The sequence below is a fragment of the Rhinopithecus roxellana genome, chromosome 13 (genome assembly GCF_007565055.1).
Source record: "Rhinopithecus roxellana isolate Shanxi Qingling chromosome 13, ASM756505v1, whole genome shotgun sequence".
NCBI lineage: Eukaryota > Metazoa > Chordata > Mammalia > Primates > Cercopithecidae > Rhinopithecus > Rhinopithecus roxellana.
Genome location: NC_044561.1, coordinates 102354191 through 102367691, shown reverse-complemented (window position 1 = coordinate 102367691; position 13501 = coordinate 102354191). Strand labels below are relative to the sequence as shown.

Genomic DNA, 13501 nt, shown 5'->3' with positions numbered 1-13501 from the left:
TGTGTATACGTTTTGACTCCCCAACAACTTAACTACTAATAGCCTACTGTTGACCAGAAGTCTTACCTATAATATAAACTGCCGATTAGCACATATGTTGTATATGTATTATATACTGTATTCTTACAATAAAGCAAGCTAGAGAAAAGAAAATGTTATTAAGAAAATCACAAGGAAGAGAAATATATTTTCTATTCATTAAGTAGAAGTGGATCAACATAAAGGTCTTCATCTTCACATTGAGTAGGCTGAGGAGGAGGAGAAAGAGGAGGGGTTAGTGTTGCTGTCTCAGGGATGGCAGAGTCAGAAGAAAATCCACATAGAAATGGACACACACAGTTCAAAGCTGTGTTGTTCAAGGATCAACTCTGTTCTGCATTTGTTAGGTGGAGTGTTCTATAAATGTCAGTTGGACCTAGTTGGTTCATAGTGTTGTTTAGTTCCTCTACATCCTTGTTTATTTTGTCTGCTAGTTCTATCAGTTACTGATAAAAAATGTGTCTCCAGCTATAATTGTGGATCTATTTATTTCCCCTTTCCATTCTGTCAGTTTTTGCTTTATATATTTTGAAGCTCTTTTATTAGGTGCATATACATTTATAATTATTACATCTTCTTGGTGAAATGACCCTTTTATTATTTTATAATTATCTTTATTCCTGGTAATATTTTTTGCTCTGTAGTCTACTTTTTCTAATATTAATATAGTTATTCCATCTTTCCTTTGATTAGTATTTGCATGGTATATCTTTTTTTATCTTTTGCTTTTAGCCTACCTATATCATTCATTATAGTTAAAGTGAATTTCTTGTAGACTGCATTAAATAATTTTCTTATCCATTTGGATAATCTCTATTTTAATTGAAGTGTAAATTTTAGATCACTTATATTTAATGTAATTATTGACATTTTTGGATTTTGGATTTTATTTAGGATTTTTGGATTTTTTTTTTTTTTTTTTTACTGTTTGTTCCCTTTAATTTTTATTCCCCTGTTTTCCCCTTTCTTGCCTTCTTTAGGAATATTTGGAATTTTTTGGAATTCCATTTTTACTTCTTTTTCTTTTTTCTGACAGAGTCTCACTCTGTTGCCCAGGCTGGAGTGCAGAGGTGCAGTCTCAGCTCACTACAACCTCTCCCTCCCGGGTTCAAGCAATTCCCGTGCCTCAGCCTCCTGAGTAGCTGGGATTACAGGTACACACCACCCCACTCAGCTAGTTTTTGTATTTTTAATAGAGACCGGGTTTTGTATTTTTAATACAGACCTGTTGGCCAGGGTTGTCTTGAACTCCTGGCCTCAAGTGATCCACCCACCTCTACCTCCCAAAGTTCTGGGATTACAGGCGTAAGCCACTGCACCCGGCCCATTGTGTTTTTTTGTTTTTTGTTTTTTGTTTTTTTATCATTTTTTTTGTTATAGATTTTAAAAATAGCTATTCTAGGGGTTACAAAATACATACTTAACTTTTCATGCCCTACTTAGAATTGATATTTTACCACTTCAAGAGGAGTGTAAAAATCTTACACCATATAGGTCCCTTTATATTGTAAAGGAATATACATACTCCTCCTTTATATTGTACTTGTCTTATCTACATACATTAAACCCCCATCAACAATTGTTACTTTCAACTGTCAAACATATTTTAAAAGATCAAGAGAAGATAGCCTATTAAATTTACCCAAATATTTACCATTTTTGTTCTCCTTCCTTCCTGATGTTCCAAATTTCTTTCTAATATAATGTCCCTTTTGTCTGAAGAATTTAATTCAGTAGTTCTTTTAGAGCAAGTGTGCTGGCAATGAATTATCTTCATTTTCCTTAATTGGAGAATGTGTTTATTTCACTTCCTAAAGTGAAATTTCAAAAATTTCTAAAGGATATTTTTGCTGGGTTCAAAATCCTGGTTGACAACCCTTTAAGCAATTTAAAAAATTTGTTCTATATTCTGCCCTCCATGGTTTCTGGTAAGAAATCCACAGTTATTTAAATTATTATTCCTGGTTTTTTTTTTTTTTTTTTTTTTTTTTTTGAGACAGGGTCTTGCTCTGTCACCCAGGCTACAGTGCAATGGTGCAGTTAGTCATGGCTCACTGCAACCTCGACCTCCCGGGCTCCAGCAATCTTCCCACTTCAGCCTCCCGAGTAACTGGGACTACAGGCAAACGCCACTACACACAGCTGATTTTTGTATTTTTTGTAGAGGTGGGGTCTTGCCATATTGCCCAGGCTGTTCTCAAACTCCTGGCCTCAAGCAATCTGCCTCTTGGCCTCCCAAAGTGCAGGGATTACAAGTGTGAGCCACTGCATCCAGCCTATTCCTGTATTATTAATGCATCATTTTTCTCTGACTGCTCTCAAGATCTTGTTTTGTTTTTAATTTTCAGCAGTAACTGAAAACTATTATTATTATCATTATCATCATTTGGTTTATCCTCTCTAGGGTTCACCAGAATGCTGGAGTTTGGAGCTTTATTTACTCTGTTCTGCTTTGCTGCCTACTTTCCACAATTGAACTTGCATCTGGGACCAGGTGGTAGGAGGACAGAGACAAAAAAACAGCAGGGACTCACCCTCCCTCAGGACTACAGCTACTTTTATTGAAGTAGTTTCTCCTCGCTCAGAGTTTTAGACACCTGTGTCTGCTGTCACAGACACCACTGCAGGATGGCCTAGAGACTGGGTCATGAGACAATGGAGAAAAGATTTGAAAGGAGAAGAAAAATGATATCTCCCATATACTCTGAGCATCAGAAGTCCTTTTTCCTGATCTTCAAGTCAAAACTAGGGAGATTCTTTGGGAGCTTTCTCTTTATTGAGCCCCAATTCCAGATTTTGATCTGCCTTGAGACCAGGCCAGAAATTATAGGAATAAATAAAAATGATAAATTCACCAGTAGTTCAGTGGTAGGGTATGTCAAATTCTGGCTTCTTCCCCAATGTGCCTGCTAGTATTTTGTCTTCAGAATCCTCAAATAGCTGCTGTATGCATTTTGTTCAGGTTTTATTGCTGCATTCTGTGGGAGAGTATGCTTAGCTAGAATTGGAATAAAATTGTTTTTGAAACTAAAAAAAAATTTTTATGTATTTTCAACTAGTCCAAAACAAAACAAAATTACTGATTTCTTAGGAATAATTTTGTTTTATATGCATAATCCTCATTTGTTGCAATTTACATTATAACTAAACACAGTTTTCAATCATCTGCTTCCTGATGCTAAAGAGAATACTGGCTAACACCATTCCACATGGGAGTAATGTGAGTGAAGGTGCTCTCTTACTTTGGGGAAGTTCCTTGTGGAGATTTCTGGGAAATGTAGTCTTCTAAGTATCAAGCAAAACAAAACAAAAAACCCCACACAAAACCCCACACACATACACACATGAGGATGGGACAACCAGGCATGGTGACTCAAGCCTGTAATCCCAGCACTTTGGGAGGCTGAGGATTGCTTAAGACCAGGAGTTGGAGACCAGTCTGGGCAACATAGTAAAGCCCCATCTCTATTAATAAACAAAACAGCATGGGAACAGACAAAAAAAATTTTAATGACAATCTCAGAAATGTTCTCCTGCTAAACCTATAATAATTACATGGCTTCCTTTGGTTTCGCTTTAAGTGTAAAAATGTCACTTATATAATTTCAGTGAGCGTTAGAGCAGATAAAACATTTTATCAATTAACTTGCTAATATAGCGTTAGGTGTTTTGGACAGAAGGCCTCAACATTTCACATGGCTTTTTCAACTCGTTTCCTATTCCTGCTACAATTGCTCTGCCATGTTTTTCTAGAATACATAATAATGGCTATCTGATAGGATACAGTTTAACTGAATCCAGGAGAAAATAGAATCAATGTCTCCTCCAAAATTTACTAGCATTTGTTGCAAAAAAGTAATGGAGTTATTGCAGCTCAGAGATATAGGAAAAGATTTGACTGTGAAAAGCAACAGTAAACTTAAAATAATTATTTTTTCATGTACATTATCAATATTAACTATTTCTCACCAGGCCAGTACTGCAGAGTCATGATGTAAATCAGCGAAGGCACTTCACAAATTCTTCTCTTGGAAAAGTCAGCTTGGCGCAGAGAGTGGAGGGTACCAAGTTCAGCACCAGTGAGAGTAAACAGACGTAAGGACTTAAGAGCCTTAAGAGACTTAAGACAAAAAGACTTCCAGGATGGCATCTGGCCGAGTGTTCCCATAGGAGACTGGGGCTGGGCACAATGTGTGCTTAGTCAATATTTATTGAGCTCCTACTATGTTAGGCACTGCTCTGGACACTGGAAATACAGCAAGGGAAAAAAACAAAGTGCCTTCCCTCATGAAGTATACATTCTAGTGGGAGTGACAAATGACAAATAGTAAATATACACTATGTCAGCTGGTAATTCAATATAGCAAAACTAGGTGCAAAGGAGATGGAGAGGAGGGAGTTAGTATTTTATGTAGAATGGTTAAGGAAGGCCTCCCTGAGACAGTAACATTTGAGCAGAGACCTGGAGGGGGGGACGGATTGAACCATGTGGCTCTCTGGCATGCTTTAGGCAAAGGGGACAGCAAATGCAAAGACCCAGCAGTGAGGCCTCAGCAAGAAGGAGAGTTTGATGGGAGAAAAGTGAGTGATGGGGAGAGCCATGTAAGATGAAGTCAGAGAGCTGGAGTAAGATAAGGGCATGTAGTGGAGAGCGATACAGAAAACCACTGGATGGTTACAGAAAACCACTGGATGGTTTAGAGCAAAGTAATGACAGATCAGACAGGGCTGGTTCAGAAAGAAGGAGCCCATTCTCACTCACCTACTTCCCACACATGAAGCAGATAAGAAACCAAGCCCAGAAGGTGAGTTAACTTATATAAAGTTGTATGGCTAGAAATGGAAGGGCTAGGCAGAAAATCCAGTTTTTTGGAGTTTTTGGTCTTGTTGTTTCCCCTGTGATATCAGATGGAAGACAGAGGGAAAACGGCCACAATGAACATTTTAAGTTGTGATTGCTTATCTCTCCGAGATCTTTCCAGTGATTCACCTTTTTACTACTTCAAAGGAAAACATTTCCATTTTCAGATACTTAAGATTCCTGCCATCATTTTTAGTAGCCCAAGTGCTTGCCATTCACATGAAATACCCCTGGTACTCAGACTTGGTTTGGGCAATGAAAAATGTTCCTAAAGGCTTTTAGATAAAAATTACTATTTAACTAGAGCCAACTATGTGCCAGGGAGTGAGATTGGTATCATCACCCCATGTTACGGAAGAAAAAGCTGAGGCCCAGAGAGGTGAAGGGACTTGCACAGGGTCACACAGCTAACCAAGACTCTTTCCACCATGCCCGATCGACCGCCCAGCTCAAAATACCGGCTGGTGTGTAGGTGGGAGTCCCCGTTCCCCGTGTGCTCGTTGTCTCTGCTCCCAGGCCCTGTAGAGCAAGATACTAACTATCTCTTTAAGAAGGAAAGTAAAGACGGGCCGCTTACGCAGCTGCCGGCGAGCCGCCGACTGGCTGGTCCCCTCCATCCACCTCACCCTCCCCGCCCCTCCCTCCCGGCAGCCCCAGCCCCGGCGAGCACCCAGCTAGCCGCCTCCTGCAGGGGCTCGGGAGAGCAATTCGGCGGCCCCGGCAGGGCAGCTGAAGCCATGGAAGCCTCCGCAGGTGATGACAAGGACCCCGGGGACCTCCAGGCCCACCGCCCAGCTGCACCCGCCGCAGTCCAGAGTGCCAAGTGCCAGGGTGTGGGGTGGGGGCCGCGGGCCGCGAGGAGGAGGGGACCGAGCGCCAGGCAGGCAGCCTGCCCTCCAAGCCTTCTGGCTGCAGCGGCCCAGCTGTCAGCGGCCGGGGGCTCAGCTGCCCGGGTGTCCCCCGCCCGCGCTCACCCGCCCCGGTCTATCTCTTTTTCCTAACCCCGCAGGTCGCTGATCAGGGCCAGGCGGCTGCAGCAGCGACTGCAGAGGCGCTGCGCCAAGCCGGGCCGGAGTGGTGCGAGCCGGCTGGGCTGCGGAGGGCGAGTGGACTCAGGTGAGGAGGCCGCGGCGGAGCGGGGAGCTGGCCCTGCGCTGCACCGCGGCAGGTGGGGGCCGCTTGCAACCGCTCGCTGCGGTAGAATCCCTTGGAGGGCACCAGCCTAAGAGGGGTTAATCGTGACTCATTCTTACCCTCCCTTCATTCCCATACATCCCTTTAAGCGCTTCCCTCCCTCCCCCTCCTTGAAATGTACGAATTAGAGGGTGCTGATTGCAGCAGGGAAGATGCCCAAAGTGGGCGATTAGCAGGTTTTTAGGGAACCCACCCCCCAATTTTTATTTGTCTTTCTCTTCTGGGATTTGGCAAACATTTAAGCTTCTCTTTTCCTTCTTCGAGGAGGAGCAGGGGTACCTGGGGATGGGAGAAGGATGGAACCCCACACCCACCCCAAGGTCAAGTGCCAGTGACTGCTTCCGTCCCATCTTTCCCTCTGAGAAGCATCAGGGCCCTGCAGTAGGTCTGGGGGAAAAAATGCCCATAAGTCCTAGAGTGGACGATCTGAGCCTCAGTCTCCCTGGAGCTTCCCTGGGATATGAAGCCTTCCACTCCCCAGCAGGGAGCTGGGCTGTTTGCAACACCTACTAGCCTGGGGAGCCCCATATTCCTTTTCCCAACCCTGCAGACTGAAGGAGAGGCCGGTCACATGCTGCCTGTTTCCTCTGCCTTCTCTGCTCATCTGGTGGTGTCGGGATGGGCTGGAGGAGCTTCTCAGAAAAAGGTGATCTCTGCAGGCAGAGTTGTGTAAGAAAAGTGCCAGAGATTGGGATTCTAGACCCTTAACTTGCTAGTTGGCCACAAGTAGCCATCTTAAAATTCTTCAGGCGTGGGTGTCTGTCTGCTCATCTGTTAAATGCAGGAATTGGAATAAATGATCTGTATAATTTTAGTATATCACTCAAGCAGCTTTTACATGTCAGGGGGACCCCTCTGCTAAGGCAATTTAAATTTGGGTCCATGAAATAACTGGGGTTTCCTCAGTTGATCTCTTTCAACTCTGACTTCTTAAGTGAAACACTGACCTTGTGGGCCTGAAGGAACTGGAGGTGCCAGACAGTCTTATGTTGACATGCCTGAGCTGCCAAGTGACTTCCCTTCCCCCAGCTTCAGTTTCTCCATCTGTAAATCTAGGGGTACACCCCACACAGGGCTGATGTGAAAATTAAATGAGATGTATGTGGAAGCACCTAAAATAGTGCCTGTGCCTGGCACATAGTAGGTTCTCAGGAACTCAGGACTTGGGAGATAGACTGGGGAAAGAGAAGAGGTGGCTGCTTTTAGTCCTTTTCTCCTGCCCCTCCCCTGCCTGTCTCTTCCACACCCCTGCAGATGGTGTCCCTGCCAGGGGTAATGAATGCTGAAGTGTATTGGGCCACCAGGCTGAGGGCCTAGGCAGCAACATTTCCACTGCAAGGGTTGTGACATCATTCTAGCAAATGATGGTCCTAAGGAAGCCTGTAGCCCAGCATTGGGTTTGGAAAATCCTGGCATCCAAGGGCGGAGTCTCTGATGGAACAGAAGCAGCAGAATCTTGTGTGCTGGCAGCAGGGCAAAGATCAGGTCTTCCGGATCTCACATGAATCCCACTGTGGCTCTCTTGCCCTCCCTGGAGTGTCTCCCTAGAGTCACCCTGAGGCCAGGCAGTCAAGTATTTGGTGCCTGTATTTTTGATTCTTTATCTTCCTTCCTGCTGTCATTTTCAGCCTAGCACTCAAGCCTTTCTCACTCCTCTTTATTCCACAGATACTTCCTGCCTTTTGACCGCATGATAAAGGAGGTTATCCATAGGTTCGGGTGCGGAATTTTGCTGCTGCACCATTTGGGCCAAAAGAAGTTGTCATGTCCCCCTACCCCCACCCTAAATTCCTGTTTGGCAGAGACCCTGTCGTATTCCTTTCTGTGTCTCCAGTCTCTGGCCCATGAGTAGGCCCAAAGTAGGTGCCCCATAAGTGTTGAATGAAACAAACTTGAGGAAATTATGTCCCTAAGCCAGCTAGGTTAGGGAGAAACTGTGGGAATGTGTTGATTGTATAGGTGAAAGCCACTTTAAGTGTAGGACATCGTCCAGGTTGTTGGTTGTTATTATTATTGCTATTACAACTCTTGTTATTATTGCTATTGCTGGTGATTAACAGATGCTTTGCCTTCTCCTCTAGAGCTCCTGACTAGACCAAAAGGGGCCAGATGTGCCTGGGTGGGTAGTGATGTTGGCAAAAAGGGATACAGATGGTGCTGGCTGGTGTGAGATGACTGTGAAGGGAGGAGGATTGGGAAAGGAATGATTCTAGCCATTTTCTGCGTTTGAGGGAGGGAGCAGATAATTAGAATCAAGTGGGCCAACATGGATATTAAGTAGAAAGTCAGGAGACCCAGGTCCCATGTCCTGTTGAACCACTGCTTTATTATGTGACCTTGGGCCAGTCAGGCCTCCCCTCAAGGCCTCGCTGTGCCCATCTATATAATGATGGGACTGGACTAAGTGATTTCTAAGACTCCTTCTGCTTCTGATATTCTGTCAAGTGGATTTTGTTAAATAAGAATTGGACAATTATTATTACCCTCAAAGTCATTTATGAAGTCCCAGACTATTAACTATCTCAGGTAATCCTTAAAGAAAATTATGCCTATTTCAAAGATGAGGAGACTGAGGCTTGGAGAGATTAAGTGACTTGCTCAGGATTGCACAGCTAAAACTGTTACCTGACACCAGGTCTGTCGGGATCATCCTCTTCCAAAGGTTTCCCTGCCTCTTCATGCATACCTTGCTGATGCTGTGAGTTGTGTGTGCACTTGCAGGTGTGAATAGGGATTTGGAGAAGAAAAAGCTGTGAACAATTTGTGGTGGGCGATCAGGCATTTCTCGGAGGTGATTGTTGCAGGGTATTTCCTGGTTGAAAACTGTGTGAGCCAGGAATGGAGAGTTTTCCTTTCACCATGAGCTCTGCTATGCTGATGGTTGGTGGATGCCCCTTTACTGAGGATGATGGTTAGGCCTGAATGACAGTCAGGACAGATACACTTTTTTAGTCTTCTTATGTGTTGTGCTCTGTTTTACACAGGTTCAATAATTTACTGCTCAGATCATCCCATTATGTAGGCAGTATATGTAAATTTACCCATTTGTATAAGTGAGAAAGCCAGGGTGGAGAGGTGAAGGGTCTTATGCAGAGTCATACAACCAGTGTGTCATAGAACCTAGAAAATGTTTAGCTGGAAGTGCACTGGACTGGGTGTCCAAAGGGTTGCTTTTAGTCTGAGCCCTCTCAATAACTGAGTAACCTTGGGTCAGCCAGTTTCCCTCGGAGAGCTCCCATCCCTCAAATGATCTGCATGCATCTACTGACTCTAAAAGGCCTACATGCAACCTTGTTCCAGTATTGGAGGTGGAGGGGATTCCTGAACTTGCTAAACATTGATCAGCGTTTGTCCTTATTTATTAGCTAAGCCCTGGGCTAAGTGCACGCATGCAGGAAAGAGTAAATGGTGAGTCCTAGTTGCAGGAAGCTCATATCTAACAGAGGGAGACAGATACCTAAACATGCAGATATGAGAAAACATCTGGAAGCTATAAGATATACTGATATGTGTGTGATGGGGTGGGAGGATGGGGGAGGGGAATGATCTTTCCTACTGAGTAGGTCAGGAAGGCTTTAGAGAGATGATGCCATTGTTATCTCTATTTTTGGCATTGAGCTTGTGAATAATAATTTAATAATAATAGTAAAGGGTTCTACTCGATTTAGAATGTTTCCAAACAGCCCTAAAGACTTGTTGGCTCCTGTCCTCATCGATACACAAGGTGGACACAGAGTCTGGGGGACCATCCAAGCTCACTCTGTGGCATAGTTTCGATGGAACTCTCCATTTGTCCCAGGTAGACCAGAACCTTTCCTGTCCTTAGAGACTTCTAGAAGCAGGATTTTGGAATTCCTCTGACAAAGACTGTCTTGTGCCTATAATCATCTGCTAGGCTTGGGGAATTCTTCTTCATTTCTATTCTAGGCATCCCACCTGTCTGGAGGAACACCTAACACCTGAGAGGTGAAGTCATTTGCCTAAGATTACTCAGCAGGGCTTGGTTCATAACTCTGGCCTAATGGGGATTGCATTTCTAAGCCACATGGGGTCTTTCTACATTTAGGCCACCAGAGGCCCCGGGTGCCAGTTCTCCATTTGATGGGCAGCTGGTGCCGAGGGAAGTCTCAATGCAGGTGGTGTGAAGCTCAAGCCGAGGGCCTTGGAGAGGCTGAGGTGTGTGTGCCCCAGGCTGCTTTGCATTAATGGACAGATGTTTGTGACATGTTTGTCGCATGCTCAGCACTGTCCTCTGAATTGAGGTGCTGAGCCAACCAAAAGGGAGTGGCTGGAGAGCAGCCTGGCGCAGCCGGAAGAGCCAGCACTGAGGAGTCAGGAGACTTGGGTCCTCACCCCAGCTCTGCCATTGACCCACTGGGTGGCCTTAGGTCAGACCCTTTGCTTTTCCATGCCTGCAAAATGGGAGTCAGGAGTGATGATCTCTAAGAGCCCTTCTAGCTCTGAGTGGCTAACAATTCAGAAACTCTTTCTTCTTCTTCTTTTTGTTTTTTGGAGGCAGAGTCTTGCTCTGTCACCCAGGCTGGAGTGCAGTGGTATGATCTTGGCTCACTGCAACCTCCGCCTCCCGGGTTCAAGTGATTCTCCTTCCTCAGCGTCCCAAGTAACTGGGACTATAGGCATGTGCCACCATGCCCGGATAATTTTAGTATTTTTAGTAGAGACGGGGTTTCACCATGTTAGCCAGGCTGGTCTTGAACTCCTAACCTCAGGCAATCCATTTGCCTTGACCTCCCAAAGTGTCTTTCTTCTGTTCTGTAATGACTTTAGGGGGTAGAAGGGTGGATAGGATACATATAATTGTAACTTGAGGAATAATAAATATAACAAGAGACATGAACAATTGCTCTGTGGATTTGCTGGAGGGAGAGGGCTTGGGAAAGGCTCAGTTCAAAAGCCACCTCTTCAAAAATAGAATGATGCAGATATAGTTAGATGAAGTTATGAGTTTTTGTTTTGTTTTAACCAAGAGAAGTAACAGAAGATTGCTGTCATACTAGTACAGGAAATCTGTAGCAGAGCAGTGGGTCTTGGACTTAGATTTCACAAAGATCAGTGCATTTGGGAATCCATCCTCAGTTAGCTAGCTTTTTATTTTACCAGATGAGGACATTCAGATGACACGTAGGGTTCTCTTTACTATCACTGTCATATAATAAAAGAAAGAACATTTTAATATTTCTATTCCCCCAAGTAATGAGGCCATATTATCAGGGGAAAAATGGTATTCCTTCAAATTGAATACGTTTTGCTTTGTTAAAAACTCACTGCATTGTCTTTATTTTCCTCATTTTGCCACAGACTAGTGTTCTCATGTTTGGCTCTGAAGTTGGGCTGCTGGGGTTTGAATCTTGGCCCAGTTATTTTTTCCCTCAGAACCTCTGTTTCCTCATCTGTAAAACTGGGAAATGATGTTGTCTCCTAAGGTCATTAGGAAGTCTCTATACCGAAATGAAATATGGTAAGCAAGGGATGTCAAATGTAGTTGTCTACAAAGGTAAAACAGGCCGGTTGGGCTGTTTGGGGATTGTAGCAAATTGGAAAGTGCTTGCTTGAAAGAGGCAGCTGCTATCCTGCTCCCACCATTCTTGCCTACAAGAACGTGTACCCAATGTTGTCAGATCTTCTGATTTATAAGATAGAAATCTGCATTTTTTGTGACATCTCCTAATTTTTAAAAATGTAGCTGATTAGCTAATATTTTTAAATGCACATATTAAAATGTGTGTGTGGCTGGCCGTCCATTTGTGACCTCAGATGTAAAGTTTTAGATGCTGGGCACATAGTGCTCAGTCATTATTGGCTGACCCGCAGATGAAGGCAGAGAAAGGAAAGAAGGCTGGAAAGGCAGCCTAGGCCAGGGAATGCCTTGTTTGCAAGGCTAGGGCATTTAGCCTGACTTTGGCAGCGTGTGATCTTCTGCTTCTGGCTCCCCCTGCTTCACAGGCCCTGGTGGTGTCCCTTCCCTTTTGGCAGCACTGTCAGGATTGAGTCTCTGAGGACTGAGGCCTCCAGATACCTCTGTACCCCTTGAAGCTGGCCCTAGCCACACCTCCCTACCACAGGGTCTCTGGAAGCTTGGTCGGCAGCTTCAGAAGAGGGAACTTGGCTGGTGGCCTGTGCAGCCTGGCACAGAAGCCACCTTTGAGAAAGAGGGGTAGAGAGAGGCTCCTAGCAGGTCCTCAGTAGGTGGGGTAGTTCCTGTTCTTTGGAAGCCACGCCGGCCTTGCAGCAGCACTTCTGCCTCCCTCTCCTTGGGTTGTGCTGTGGTCTGGATAGCAGGCAGTCTCTCTGTGGACAGATCTCACACATGGTCCCTGCAGAGGAAACGTTGGGATCTGGTTGCAGAGACAGCCTAGAGTATTCTTAGAGAAGGACCTCAGAGGAGCTCTTCATTAGCGGAAGGAACCCTACTACAGTTTCAGGGCCTTCTAGGATTCAGATTAAAGCCACTGATGACAGTTTACATTTTTTGTGGCTCCAATTAATCAAATATTCATCAAGCACCTGTCATGGTAAAGTTCTATTCTGGCCACGGTGAAGGAATTCAAAGAAGTATTTAAATACATTCATTCAACCAACGTATACTGAGGATCTGCTCTACACACAGGCACCAAGATGTGGTCCCTACCCTCAGGGAGCTATTTAGCCTGGCTGGAGGGAAGGTATGTGGGTGGTGCACAGGGCCTAACACATAGAAATATTAACAACAGCTGCCTTTTGACTGTATGTCTTCTGAGTATGAGATGCTAGCCCTCATTAGCACCTGTTTTAGAGGGTGGATGGGGATTTCATGGAATCTTCATCTAAAGCACTCAGCAGTGTGCCTGCCACACAGTGATACAGCTGCGTTATTGGTAGCCTGGAAAACTGGGCAGATGCAGAAGAAAGGCAACATACAGATGGGTCAGAGAAAAAAAGAAGCCGTCAACCAAGCCGGACCCACTTAGCATATGTTATCCTTGTTTTTTTTGAGACGGAGTCTCGCTCTGTTGCCTGGGCTGGAGTGCAGTGGCTGGATCTCAGCTCACTGCAAGCTCCACCTCCCGGTTTACGCCATTCTCCTGCCTCAGCCTCCCAAGTAGCTGGGACTACAGTCGCCCGCCACCTCGCCCGGCTAGTTTTTTTTGTATTTTTTAGTATAGACGGGGTTTCACTGTGTTAGCCAGGATGGTCTCAATCTCCTGACCTCGTGATCCGCCTGTCTCGGCCTCCCAAAGTGCTGGGATTACAGGCTTGAGCCACCGCGCCTGGCCTGTTATCCTTGTTTTATAGAGGAGGACACTGAAACTCAGAGAGGGGAGGAAATTTGTTCAAGGTTACACAGTGGCTGTGTAGGAGAGCCTACACTTAGATGCCAGTCTCTTTGGCATCAGAGCTGCATTCTTC

General features: G+C 44.9%; 1 protein-coding gene across 2 annotated transcripts in view; it reads left to right on the top strand.

Moving 5' to 3' along the window:
• Positions 1 to 5546: 5546 nt before the first annotated feature.
• Positions 5547 to 13501, top strand: part of SNPH (syntaphilin) — a 41468-nt gene continuing 33513 nt past the window's right edge. The window contains exons 1-2 of one of the 2 annotated variants that reach the window (XM_010361304.2): positions 5547 to 5653; positions 5910 to 6016. The gene's annotated coding sequence lies outside the window, so the exon portion shown is untranslated. The remainder of the gene's footprint in view (positions 5654 to 5909; positions 6017 to 13501) is intronic. The other variant, XM_030915765.1, reaches the window with a different exon arrangement.